This window comes from Ursus americanus, chromosome 1 (genome assembly GCF_024610735.1).
Source record: "Ursus americanus isolate L20-20 chromosome 1, mUrsAme1.1.p, whole genome shotgun sequence".
NCBI classification, from domain to species: domain Eukaryota; kingdom Metazoa; phylum Chordata; class Mammalia; order Carnivora; family Ursidae; genus Ursus; species Ursus americanus.
In genome coordinates this window covers 18458238-18471941 of record NC_142127.1, presented here as the reverse complement: position 1 = coordinate 18471941, position 13704 = coordinate 18458238, and the positions used below count along the sequence as shown (strand labels likewise).

At 40.6% G+C, this 13704-nt stretch overlaps 1 long non-coding RNA gene across 1 annotated transcript in view; it reads right to left on the bottom strand.

Annotated features, from left to right (window-relative positions):
• LOC123782576 (uncharacterized) overlaps positions 1-13704 on the bottom strand; it is a 160186-nt gene that overhangs the window by 133413 nt on the left and 13069 nt on the right. Inside the window, exon 2 of the long non-coding RNA XR_006777016.2 lies at positions 2056-2232. This is a non-coding gene — a long non-coding RNA (uncharacterized LOC123782576). The remainder of the gene's footprint in view (positions 1-2055; positions 2233-13704) is intronic.

Sequence of the window (13704 nt, the reverse complement as noted above, 5' to 3'; positions counted from 1 at the left end):
TTTAAAAATAAAGTGGAATTAATTAGCTGAATCATCCTTACAATTTGGGGGATAGGATCTGTGGAAAGAAGAAGCTGGCCTTAAATCCCAAAATGCTGATGTGGCCACTCCTGCTTTGTGCGAATTGTGTGCCGGAGGCATAAATTATGGAGCCCAGTGCACGGGCTGTTAGTCCCCATTGCAGAAGCCAAAAGGGCCTCCTGGACACCTGCCCTTTCAGAGATTCTGAGTGATATCATCCTCATTTATTAATCCCCATTGAATGAAGTATACCACGTGTCTCCCCATCCCCTTATGGCCACCAGTCCTTAGGGCTCTGTCTCAGGTATGTGTCTAGGGACATAATTTAGATATTCATCATCCTGAGAATTATATTTCAGGTAGCAAATCCTAATTATAGGTCTCCTCCATAAGTGACTTCCCAGAGACAGAAGGTACAGCTGAGGTTAGGCTTTGGTCTTTGTGAGGTGTAATTAGAGAAAGCAACACCTCTTCATCAACAGAGTCCTGTCTTTATGGCATTTACCTGTGCCAATGGGAAGAGCCAGCCTCCCACTCTGTTAGAGACACACTGGGGAAAAGACACTGGGCCTTGGCTGGAAGACAAGATCCATTTCCAGTGTCTTCCAAAATTGTGCCTGCTTTGTCTTAAATTAGGGAAGGCCTTCAGGTTACTTTCAGTAGAAGAAGATTTAAAAGGCTGTTTCTATGTTAGAGTTTTTTAGTCTTTTGTCCAAACATGGACCCTTTTGAGAGTCTGTTGATAATTATGAATCATCTCTTTCCCCAAAAATGCACATACATGTAGACACACAAAATGTTGCATACCATTTCAAGGGGTCATGGACTCCTGGAGACCAGTAAACCTCAGATTAAGAACATGCGATCAAGACTTAGATACCTTTTAAAACTAGAGAAGTCAGTTTTATACCACACACCTCCAGAGCATTTAGGGGATGAAAGTTAAAGGGAAGGGCCTAAAAAATAGTACTTTTCTAAAACCGATCATGGCAGCTGCCTTTTTCCTGAGCAGCCATTATATAGTACAGACTGAAACACCAGCTTACACTCTAAGACCGAATGGTATCTCATGGTTATAGAGATGTCCAATATATACTGTCTATGTAATAACAGGTACCCTGATGGTTGCTTGGTAAATATATGAGGCCAAGAGCTCTGCCCATAGTACTTATTTATTCCTCACAACAGCCACACAAGGTAAATATCACTAACCCTTTCTACAGCTAAGGGACACTGAGAATGGAAAGAAGAAAGCGACTTTCCCAAAATCACACAGCACTAAGCAGCAAAAATGGGGCTCTGCCCCCCAAAACTCTCTGTCTCCAGAGGCCCTGCTCTGAATACAGCATGAGAACGCAGACCTATTGAATTTTGTAATTAGCTTTTTTATTTCTCTTAGAGGTCTTGAGGCAGTTATCAGGCAGAGTAGGAAACAGAAGCACTTTAAGACTACTTAATGCATAACCCCATGACCTTGCAAAGACAGCTCCAGCACGGCTCCCTAGAAGAGACCCGAAGGCAGACGTCCAGCTAGACAGTGGCACTGGGAGCCTGTCTTAAGGCTGCAACTGGTGAACAAGCACAGAAGGCTTCCCTCCCCTCTAACTGGTGCGGCTTCAGCTGCCTCCGGCCACTATCATTAGAAGCGGCAGTCCTTCCTTCCTTCAGTCTGAGAGGCTTTGTGCCGCGCTCCCGCCTGGCGCTTGTGGTTTGGAGGATGCGTAGAGTTCTGCCCCAGACCGGCACTGCTCCTCTGCTCCCCTCCTCTAGGTCACTGCCTGCCTGTCACTCTGCTGCCCTCTGCGGAGGAGGCCAAGTGGGGATGAGGAACCTGTGCTTCTACCCTACCGTCAACTGTGAATATAAAAACAGTCACGCATTCAGACGATTCTAACATTAGGCTTTTCTAAATATAAGTGGCAGCCTGGGACACAGTCCAGAATCTAGTATAGATGAATGAAGCAATCAAAGCCTTAAAGGACTTTAACCAAAGTAAGAGGATCAAGTAACATAAGTCAAAGAAACTTCACTTACTTCGGTCACTTTAGGATTAACCTGATGAACTTGAGGCATTTTCCATGGGAGGCAGTATACTGTAGTGGCTAAGGGGGTGGCTCTGGAACCTAGTGCTTGGGTTCTGATGGGGATTCCACCACTTGCTGTTGGACTTCATACAAGTTACTTCATCTCTCTGTGCCTTGGTTTTCTTATCTGTAAAATGGAGATAATAGTACGTAGGTCAAAAATTGTCCTAAAGATTAGATATATTAATAAATATATTATAGTTAAAACATCATAAGCATTCAAAAAGTGTTCATTAGTATTATGGTTATCATTTGGCCATTTTCACTGAAGCACGAGCTATTTTGTCCATAGAGCTAAAAGGAGATTGTGAAGACCCAGATAAGTTATACCTACTTCCTTGCAGAAGTGCGAGGGTGGTGAGGTAAGCTCGTGAACTTGGCATAAGGCCTCAAAAACAAGATTAGTGGAGGGGGCGACTGTGTGGCACAGTCAGTTAAGGAGTCTGCTGGAGACTCTCTGTCCCTCTCCTCCTGTCCCTCCCACTAGTGCGTGCTCTCTCTCTAATACATGAATGAATAAATCTTTAAAAAAAAAAAAAGATTAGTGGAGTCCCAGTGGTCCAGGTCCATTGCTCTATTACAAACTATCTCAAAATATAGTGGCTTAAAACAGAAGCAATTTCTTATTTCCTATGTTTCTATAGGTTGATCAGACAGTTCTAGTTTTATAGAGTGTTGTCTAGGGTCCTAAGTTGTCTGGAACAACCAAAATAGCCTGATTCACATCCCAGCTGGAAACTCAGCTAGGGTTGTTAGCCAAGGTCTTTGGTTTTCTGTGATGAGACCTGTTCACATGGTTTGTAGGGCTCCCTCCCAGTATGGCAACTGGTTCCAAAAAAATAACATTCCAAGACATTAAAGCAGAAGGTACAGATTTCTTAAGGCCCAGTCTTGGAGTTTAGACAGCATCATTTCTGATGCATCCTATTGGTCAAAATAGGTCATTGACCAGTCTAGATTCAAAGGGAGTGACAATACGGTCACCTGGTTGGCTCTGTCGGTTAACTGTCTGACTCTTGATCTCAGTTCAGGTCTTGACCTCAGAGTCATGAGTTCAAGCCCTGCATTGGGCTCCACACTTGGCTGGCGTAGAGCCTACTTTAAAAAACAAACAAACAAAAAATGGTGTGACTATAAACTCTACTTCTTGATCAGGGAATAGCTAGCACATTGCAAAAGAACATATGGGATGGGAGATATTGTTGCAGCTATCGTTAGAACCATGATCTACCACAACCCAGGGAATAGTAAGAAACTAGATTTTCTTAACAGTGTTTGGATTGAGTGACTCAATGAGGAAGACAACTCTGAGCTTGGATCACCAACTTACCGACTAAAATGAAGAAGTAAATGGAATTAAATGTTTTAATTTAGCAAAACTTGTTTATATATGATTTAAATAGGGTTATTCTTCAGAATACAGAAAACAGTTCCTTTGGCTTAAAGTCATACTCGGAAGCATAAATGAGAATAGATAAAGGACGTTTGGTTGGAGAAAATAATTTTCAATAAAGAGAATTTTTAAAGTAAAAGCTTTTTCTTAAAGAAATGGTAGATGGTAAAACCACATGCCCCCTGAATAGAGACATAGGTGAGCTTATAGTGAAAAACTGAAAGGTATTATGTTGAAGTGAACAAAGTAGAAGACAACAAAGAGCATCTGAATAATAAATAGGAAAAGTCAGACAAGGGGTCCACAGAATCCTGTAATTGCCATTACTGAAATTTTTATTTTCCCCCACCTCCTTGCTCATATACAATTATTTTAAAAGTGTGGTATACTTTATGCTTACTTTGTTTTTTACATTTCAATTTATTGGGGGGAGGGGGACTAAAAGTCTTTATAGAACTTCTGGATATGGCTATAGTAATGCATGGAATTACAAAATAAGTTTGGAGGTAATCTAACCAAATGAATTATTATTTACCCTGACTCTCCAGTGCCCCATGATTGTAGAAAGTCTGGTCTTTGAGATAAGTTAGAGATGCATAATGTTAGAAATGCAATAGCAGAAAGATTTTGGTAGATATTTCAATGTTGGGGAGAAAAGAAAGCAATGAGAAATGACACCAAGGTTTGGGGCCTGGATGATAAATGAATGGTTATGTTTCCTGGAGTGATTAAGAAGCTAAGTAGAGGGGAAAGTGAATTGTCTATTGCAGGGGGAAACAAGTTTGGGACTAAAAGAATGTTTTAAAGCAAAGTAGCAGCTAGCCAGTAGTTTTCTGAACATACTGATATCTCTGGCTTACTTCTATTTGGGAAAGGGGCCCCACTCATTCTCCTTTTATGAGACTATAACTTTTTATTATTCATTTTACTGTTTGTCATTTATTGAGTTGTTTCTACCCACTGTGTTTACAGCTCACATAAAATACTAAAGACAATCAAATATATAGAAACAAGGCTGGGAAATGCAACTCCCCCAGTGAAAATGGCATTAGTGTCTAGTAGCAGCTGCACACTGTAAAACAACTGGAATCACCTCAGACAGAAGGCAAATGAAAAACAAGGGAAATGAGTATACAGATGCCTCGATGGAAAACTTGTTTTTTAATAGAGGTGGTTCTAAATGGGCCATCGGGAAAAGAGGGTAAGCTGTCTAGATGAGAAACTAGACAATCCATCAAGAATGGAATGAAGAGAAGAAAAAGGTAAGGTTCTCATGGGAACAGGATATAAAATTGATGACAATGGGGCCTTCGTAGAAAATGAAGAGCAACATAACAATGTGTGCTATGTATTATTTGCATAAACTCCAAAGAACTTGGCACCGTCTGCATTTTCCACATCACAATCATAAACCAGGAAGTAAGAAAAAAAAGAGGTTTAAACAGCCAAAGTAGGGGCTGGAGTATTCAACTTTATTTTAGAGATTCCCCAGGACCTCAGTCTACAAATAATTCCAGTAAGCTTGGCTACTATCTCTTTTTCCGAACCCAACCATCTAAAATGAGATTCAGATTCAACATTTATATGCTATCTTCTACATTCATTACTTCACACTTGTTAAGCATTAACTATGCACTAGGCACTGTTCTAAATTCCATATGGATCAACTCATTTACCACCAGCGCAACCTACAGGATAAGGACTAGGATTATCCTCATTTTACAGATGAGGAGATTGGAACACAAAGAGGTTTGTAAAAGTACCCAAAAGCATGCAGCTGCTAAGTGGTAGAGTTGGGATATGAACCCAAGCTAGTCAAGTTCCTCCATTCTTTAACAACTAAGCCAGCCTTTCTTAAACTTGAGTGTGCATCAAAGTAATCTAAAGGGCTTTTTTTTTTTAAGTAGGCTCCACACCCAATGCAGGGCTTGAATTCACAACCTTGAGATCAAGAGTCCCGTGACCCACCAACTGAGCCAGCGAGGTGTCCCTAAAGGACCTTTAAAACACAGGATGCTGAGCTCCACCCTCACAGTTTCTGATTCAGTATGTCTGGGGTGGGGCAAGAGACTTTATATTTCTAACAAGTTCCCTGATAATATTAGTTTGCTAGAGCTGCCATAACAAAGTACGACAGACTGTTATTATTGGCTTAATAACAGAAATTTATTTTCTCACTGTTCTGGAAACTTAAAGTCTGAGTCTAAGGTGTAGGCAGAGTTGGTTTCTTTCAAGGTCTCTCTCCTTGGTTTATAGATGGCTATCTTCTCCCTGTGTCTGCTCACGGTCATCCTTCTGTGTGTGTCTATGTCCTAATTTCTTCTTCCGAGGACACCAGTCATGATGGATTAGGGCTCATGCTATTGACCTCATTTTAATTTAATTACCTCTTATAAACCCTATATTCAAATACAATCACATTCTGAGGTAACTGAAGTTAGGCCTTCAACATAGGAATGGAGGAGAAGCAGGGAACATGATTCAGCCCATAACACCAGGTGATGCTGATGTCGACGCTGTTGGCCCAGGTTCCACAATTTCAGAACTACTGAATCAGGCAATACTACGTGCTGTGGCCTGTTCTGGGTGATTTTACGTATGTTTTCTCACTTCAATTACTATTTCATTTAACCCTCACATGAGAAAAATAACATTATTCTTACTTTTCTCAAGAAAATTGAGAATCAGAGATGTTAAATAACTTTCCTCAAATCGTACAGCTGGTGTAGCCGACACTGTTGGCTATACTATTACGACTAGCACCGGTTTCTACTCACAACACTTCTGACGCTAAATGTATGGATTTTCCACACCAAGTAATCCTCTCATTCCTTACAGACACCAACTGGGTGTCCTGCAATTTAATTCAATTCTGACACTACCTGGAGTTGGCGGAAAGCCCAAAAGTTAAGGGTGCAGTCCCACAAGACTGCCGCACTTCAGACACCAGTTGAAAGTAGTGGGTGTTCAGGTTACCCACACTTCTGTTTGACTAGGCTATAAATCAGAAGTTCTCATGACCCCTCCTCAGTTTTGATAATTTGCTAAAATGGATCACAGAACCCAGGGAAGTATTTTACTTACTATTACCGTTTTATTATAAAGGATATTATATAGGATACAACTGAATAGCCAGATGAAGAGGTACAAAGGGCAAGGTTCCACAAGGATCCCAAGCACAGGAGTTTCCGTTCTTATGGAATCTGGGATGCACTACTCTCCTGGAACATGGATGTGTTCACCAACACAAAAGCTGTCCTGACCCTTTCATTTAAGTATTTTATGGAAGTTCCATTATGTAGGTATGATTGACTAAATCATTGGCCATTGGTGATTGATTCAATGCCTAGCCTCTCCTCCCCAGAAGTTAGGGATGGGAGTCGGGCTGAAAATTGCAACCCTCTAATCACATAGTTGCTTCTTCTGGCAAACAAGCCTCCATCCTAGAGATATCTAGGGGCTTTCAGCCACCAATTTTCTCATTAACATAAAGTCAGGTGTGGTTGAAAGAATAACAGAAAACACTCCTATCACCTCTATCACTCAGAGAATTCCAAGGGTTTAGAAGTCCTGTTCTAGGAACCACAGGTGAATATCAAATATATATTTCTCATTATATCACAATACCTCAGCTGTGTACTCAGCATCCTTCTTCCCTTCCTCTTTTCTAACAGAATTTGATTTTATATAGGTATCCACCTCTCTCCCATGCATTCATGTGCTTCTATGGGGGCAACAGACCCAGCCCATCCCAGTAACTGGTTCAGACACAGGCATGTGATAGAATTCTGGCCAATCAGATGTGAAGGAAAGCCTCATGAAAGGACTCTGAGGAAAGATTCCTGTGTCTAGGAGACAGGAACAAGAAAGTAGAAGATCTCTTTCCTTCCTTGACATTGTCATGACTGGATACGATGCCAGAACCTGCAACCCTCTTTCTACCAGCCTGAGGCTGAAACCTGCAGAGCTGAGAGAGGGAAAAAAAAAAAAAAAAAAAAAGAACTCCTCTGTCCCTGATGACATTGCTGAAGGGCCGGATAGAACAAACTTCAACTCCCTTTCTCTAAACTCTATACTATGTGAGCAACTCGTTCCTTTACTGCTTGAAACAGTCTGTGTCAGGGTTTCTCTTCCTTGAAGCCAAAGGCATCCTATCTGATTCAGCTGGTAAATAGGGGTGTTAAGATTTGACTTACATGCATGTAGGAGAGAAGTTATAACTAAAAGAAGACGACCAAGGCTGGAGCCAAAATAAATTTGCAATACAAGAACTCAAAAAGCTTGGCAAATACTTTCACAAAAGGACAGATACTGCATGATTCCACTTACATGAGATATCTAGAGTAGTCAAAATGAAAACAGAGAGTAGAATGATGGTTGCCAAGGGCTGGGTGAGGGGAATATGGGGAGATGCTGTTTGATGAGCAGAGTTTCAGTTTTGCAAAGATGAAAAAGTTCTACTTATCTGTTATGCAACAATGTGAATAAACATTACTAAACAATATACTTTAAAAAGATTAAGAGGATAAATTTTATATTACATGGATTTTTATGCAATTAAAAAAATAGCTTGGCAAACTGGAGTCATTTATGCTCACACTTCAGAGGCCCAGAAGACATTATTATATAGAACACTGGCCTTGTTCCGTCCATCTTAAAGCCTTTGCACTGGCTGTTCCCCTGACTGACATGCTCTTCCCCACATCTGCATATTGCCACATCTCTCACTGCTTTCAAATCTTCAAATGTCACTTTCTCAACAAAGTCTATTCTGACCACCATATTGAATATTGCAACTTACCAACCCTCCTGTCCCCCAGCACTCCTGATTCCCCTTACCTTGCTCTATTTTTTCTTTCATTCTTATTATCACTTTCTAACATATTATACAATTTATTTATTTTGTTTATTATTTATTTTCTGCCTCCTCCCTCAAAAAGATAAGATCCACAAGAGCTAGGATCTTTGGGGTGCCTGGGTGGCTCAGTTGGCTCAGGTCACAATCCTAGGGTCCTGGGATGAGGCCCTGCTTCGGGATCCCTGTTCAGCAGGAAGTCTGCTTCCCTCTCCCTCTGCCTGCTGCTCCCCCTGCCTGTGTTCTCTGTCAAATAAATAAATAAAATCTTGAAAAAAAAAAAAAAAAGAACTAGGATCTTTATCCGCTTTGTTCCCTAATGTATCTCAAATACCTAGACTAATGCCTAGCTCATTGTTGGCACTCAATAAATATTTGTTGAAAGAATGAATGAGCATTAGTGTTCATCATGATAACTACAAGTCATCTGCTAAAAAATTTTGTATACATTGACATTATAAAATAATAAAACATGAAAAGTGACTTCTGTGCTAAGATGGCAGATCCAGTTTTGCTCCTGCCCCTAATCCTACAAAGACTATACTCAAGAGTATGGGAGAACAGAATAGGAGACAATAGCTCCAAAATGTGGAAGCTAGAGAGCAGACAGATCAATGGTAACCAACTTCGCAGATATGAAAAGTTAAATCTTAAGGTAGCACTGAGAATCAACCTAATTCATACCACAGAAACCTCAAAAGACTCAAAACAAGCAGCACCAAGTACCTCTGAAAATGGAAGTGGGGACCGGGAGTTATTAAAAGGAACACTTGGGGAAAGCTACCTGAGAAGTCTGATGCCTGCATCCCTCCCTATTCCAGTCTCTTGGCAAGAGTCCTCTCCTACCCTGTCATGGTGTATTCTCTGGAGAGGGAAAAGGGTGAATTCTTGGACATTAGGAACTGGGTACTGTATCAAAAACAGGCAGATTCAATGACTAAAGGCATGTTGAATGTTGAATATTCCCAGAACACTGGCAGACTTTTAGTCTTCACGCAGAAGATTAGAAGAGTTTTTTATTGAACAATCAAACCAGACAATGGAGAAATACCTAAAGACCCTAACATTTAGGGTTGCCTATCAAGTGGCCCAATGAGATCACTGCACAGTAAAGCTCAAAATGGACAAAACCCATCCAAGTACTCAAAGCTTCTAATTATATTCTTAGTCCTCATTTTTAAAATAAGCAGATAATCAAGGATTCACCCCAAAAAAGATGCTAAAATATCACAATATACAGAAAATTAAATAAATATTCACCAGACAGCTGGGGTAGGTCTCTAACATGGAAGACAGAGGCCAGAAATGAACAAGCAAAAAACAACTTGTAAGAAATGGTCTATGTAGAGAGAATACTTTAAAAATTACCCCCCCAATCACGTTATTACTATGCTCAGAAAGATAAGATGTTGCCTTCATGTAAAAAGATCAGGATGCTATTCTTTTAAAAGATTATTCAGAGAACAAAAAGGTGCTTTGGGAAATAATAAACAGGATGGTAGAAATGAAAATCTCAATTGAAAGATTAGAAAATAAAGTTGAAGAAATCTCCCAAAAGCAGTTCAAAAAGGCAAGGAGATGGAAAATGGAGAAAAATGATAAGAAAAGTAGAAGACCAACTCAGAAATATCAATATTTGAATAATAAGAATTCAAGAAAGAGAGCAGAGAGAAAATCAAAGGAAGAGAATCATCAGAAGTTTTCAAGAAAATGCCCCAGCAGTAAGTTACATGAGTTTTCAGATTGAAAGGCCTGCTGAGTGTCCAGCACAATGGTAAATTTAGACCCACAGGATGGCACACATTGTGAAATTCCAGAGCATTAGGAACAAAGAGAAGGATGAGTGGTAACCTACTAGCAAACGTCTACCTGCAAATTTCTTTTTTCCAGGGAAAAAAATCACATACAAAGGATTAGGAATCACAACGGTGCTTCAAACCTCTTAAAAGCAACACCTAGAATGGGTCTATGGGGGCCTACCCATAGTCATTTTCCTGATCCCTAATCATATAGTTTGGGATGGACACATTTGGTATTCGGAAGAACCCCACATTGGTTCCTGTCAAGACAGGAACACACAAGACAAGCAAGGCCAAGGTCAAGCCCTGACTGATTTGATTGGTAAAGATATAACAAGCCACTTTTAGATTTAGACAGTTTGTTAGTTAAATAGTGAAAAGAAGAATAAGCCAAAGATGCCAGCTCCCCTGTAATCTTTGTCCTACACACCAAAAAGGTTGACATTGAAACAAAAGGGACCAGATGACTGCAATATGAGGTATAGACACCCTGTTGCTGTGGAGCCACTTCTAGACTCCATCGACGCAGTTCACATTGTGTAGCTCCACTGGTGGGAAGGGCATGGCAGAGTCCCATACTTCATTAGACAGAATCCCAGAGGAGACAGGGAAACAAGTGAGAGATGGCCTCGCAGCCCCTTCTGTTCTCGGATGATCACATGGCATTTTTCCAAGACTCAGATTAGCTGCAGTTCAAGCCAGCCCTTGCCTATCTGGTTTACTTGGATACCTGCAAGGTTGTTGGGTTACACACTGGAATTGTTCCCTTATACTCCCTTAGCCTGTGAAATAGGGCTATCATATTGCAGAAAGCTAACAAGAAACCTCTAAATTTGCTTCCCCAGTCCTCAATTATGAAAGTAAATCATAAACAATATCATATCTCCAGGGAAAATGGCAGAGATTAGTGTAACCCTTAGAGACCTCATAGTTGACCATCCCTATCATATTCCTATTTTCACCAATCTGGTTCCTGCAAAAAGCAGACAGATCCAGGAAGTTGATGGCAGACTACTGCAAATTCAAGCAAGTAGTTGCAGCTGTGGTATCTTTACTAGAGTACATTCACAAGACCTCAGGCACATTATATATGGTCACTCATCTGGCAAATTCTTCTTTTCCATCACTAGTAAGAAAGCCAGAAGCAAGAGTTTATATTTACAGTCTTCCCCCAGGGCTATGTCCTAAATAAAATTAATCTATTGAGACAAAGGGATCAAAGCAAGGAAGAAGTACATGTAGAGGCCTCATAAGCAATGGAAAGATTAAAAAATAAAAAAATACATAATAATGTGTATTCAGATTTCTGACCATCAGTTCATATATTAGGACTACAATTAACTGAGAGAATAAAAGCACCAACCAGCCATGGTCTGGAGGAGTCTCACTTCCATAAAATTCATGATTCATTACCAAATGAGTCCTTACAATCCCCAGAAATAATACTGAATCCCAAATAACTTCCAGGACTATTTAATCTTTCCTGTTCTCCTCAAATCACCAATCTCTCTTTTCTCCCTCCCCTACAACCACACCCACCATTCATGACTGAGCCTCTTCCAGAACTCATCAAATGGGAGTTCTTTCCTTTTCCTGAAACCAAGTATCTATAGCTATCCTAGCCTCCTCCCTACAGTTGTGATAGAGGAACTGTCATACTTTTGCTAGTCCTATCTCCTATGTTTTGATTCTTACCTCTCCCTTATAAAGAGAATCATATACTGTCTCTCAATCCTTCTTTGTCTTGCACATCCATCTTTTTCATGAATCCTTCCCATTAGTTTTTCAATGCACTCATATCTCTCGCTCTTAAAAACAAAAGTTTCAGGGCACCTGGGTGGTGCAGTTGGTTGAGCATCTGACTCTTGGTTTCAGCTCAGGCAGTGATCTCAATGTCATGAGATCAAACTGCACATTGGGCTTCATGCTCAGCTTGGTATCTGCTTGAGATTCTCTCTCCCTCTCCCTCCGCCCTTCCTGCTCATGCTCTCTCTCTTGCTCGCTAGAATAAATAATCTTTTTTAAAAAAATTTCACTTGCCTTATTCCCCATTAGCTATCACCTATATTTTTCCTTCCCCTCACATCCAATCTTCTCATTGGCTCCCAAAGACAAGAAAGGTACATCAGTTAAGAACATGGATTCTGGCACCACACTCCCTGAATTAAAATATATCATTTAATGGCTCTATAACCACAGACAAGTTACTTCACATCTCTTTGCCTCAACTTCCCCATATGTAAAAAGATTGTAATATTATCTCTCTGATAATATTGGTATAACAATTAAATGAGTTACAGAGGCAAGGGGAAAATGGCCAAGTAGGAAGTACTGAGCTCTCCTCTTCTTCCCATGGACACATGAAGGATACAACTAAATATAGAGCAACTTCTGAAAATGACCTGAAGACTAACATAACAGCTCTTCCACAGCTGAAAATATAAAGAAAAAGCCACATCCAGAGGGTAGGAGGGAGAGAGACACAGTCTGGTCAGGAACCAAACCCAAAAATAATTTTAGGGCATGTGTAGGGAAGCAGGGATCTGTAAGAACTTTATCCAGGAACAGAAGTGTTGGTGGGCATCATTTCTCTTCCCCTCCTTTACCTTAGCTGGCCCAATAGTGGTGGGTGCCAGTTCTGACACTCTCTATCCACCTTGCCAGGACCACTCAACTTACCCTGATGTTCCCCTGCAGACCTGCCCCACCCAACCCACAGGTTCCAGCAGGCACCACTTTGCAAAAGTGGCTGCCACCCTGCCAGACTCAACAGACAGCCTTGACCAGGACCAGTGCTCCTCCAGAATGACTTCCACCCAGGGGAAAGGACGAAGGCCAGCCTATCCACCAGCATATCTATAATAGTTATAGCCCAGTCACAATAGGAGGTTGCACACAGCCCACACATGAAATACCCTTGGAATGCCTGGTTCTGGTGACCAGGGTGGACTGTGCTTCTGGGCCCCATAAGACACCTTCTATATATTGCCACTACTTTCAAGACAAGGAGACATAGCTGACCTTCCTAACACACAGAAACAACATGCCAAATGAAAGAACAAGACAAAACCTCAGAAAGGGAACTAAATGAGGGGTGCTTGGCTGGTTCAGTCAGAAGAGCACATGACTCCCGATCTTGGGATCATGAGTTTAAGCCCCACATGGGGTATAGAGATTACTTAAAATAAAACTAAAAAAAAAAAAAAAAAAACTAAATGAAACAGAGATAAGCAATCTACCTGCTAAAGAAGTCAAAGTAATGGTCACAAGGATCTCAATGAAGTTGGAAGAACAGTGGATGAATTCAGTGAGAACTTCAACAAAGATATAAAAAAGAACAAATCAGATCTAAAAAATACAATAACTGAAATGAAAAATATACTAGAGGGAATCAACAGCAGATTAGAAGATGCAGAAAAACAGATCAGGAATCTGGAAGATGGGGTAATGAAAATCATCCAAGCTAAATAGCAAAAAGAATTTTTAAAAATGAAGAATTTTAAGGGATCTCTGGAAAAACATCAAGCATACTAACATTCAAATTATGGGGTT